Source organism: Arachis stenosperma, chromosome 3 (assembly GCF_014773155.1).
Source record: "Arachis stenosperma cultivar V10309 chromosome 3, arast.V10309.gnm1.PFL2, whole genome shotgun sequence".
Taxonomy (NCBI): Eukaryota; Viridiplantae; Streptophyta; class Magnoliopsida; order Fabales; family Fabaceae; genus Arachis; species Arachis stenosperma.
In genome coordinates, this window is record NC_080379.1 from 58,833,950 (window position 1) to 58,834,530 (window position 581).

The following is a 581-nucleotide window of genomic DNA, read 5'->3' on the forward strand; positions in this document are numbered from 1 at the left end:
CAGTTAGTTTCTCTAATGCAACAGAATTGCAAGTTCCATGGACTTCCATTGGAAGATCCTCATCAGTTTTTAGCTGAGTTCTTGCAAATCTGTGACACAGTCAAGACTAATGGGGTTGACCCTGAGGTCTATAGACTGATGCTATTCCCTTTTGCTATAAGAGACAGAGCTAGGACATGGTTGGACTCTCAACCTAAAGAAAGCCTAGACTCATGGGAAAAGCTAGTCAATGCCTTCTTGGCAAAGTTCTTTCCACCTCAAAAATTGAGTAAGCTTAGAGTGGAAGTCCAAACCTTCAGACAGAAGGATGGAGAATCCCTCTATGAAGCTTGGGAAAGATACAAACAATTGATCAGAAAATGTCCTTCTGACATGCTTTCTGAATGGAGCATCATAGGCATTTTCTATGATGGTCTTTCTGAACTATCCAAGATGTCTCTGGATAGCTCTGCTGGAGGATCTCTTCACCTGAAGAAGACGCCTACAGAAGCTCAAGAACTAATTGAAATGGTTGCAAATAACCAATTCATGTACACTTCTGAAAGGAATCCTGTGAACAATGGGACAAGTCAGAAGAAAGG

General features: G+C 41.5%; 1 non-coding gene across 1 annotated transcript; it reads right to left on the reverse strand.

Moving 5' to 3' along the window:
- Positions 1-270: 270 nt before the first annotated feature.
- LOC130972620 (small nucleolar RNA R71) lies at positions 271-378 on the reverse strand. The gene has a single exon (XR_009083780.1). It is a non-coding gene; the product is annotated as a small nucleolar RNA R71 (small nucleolar RNA).
- Between the last annotated feature and the right edge of the window lie 203 nt (positions 379-581).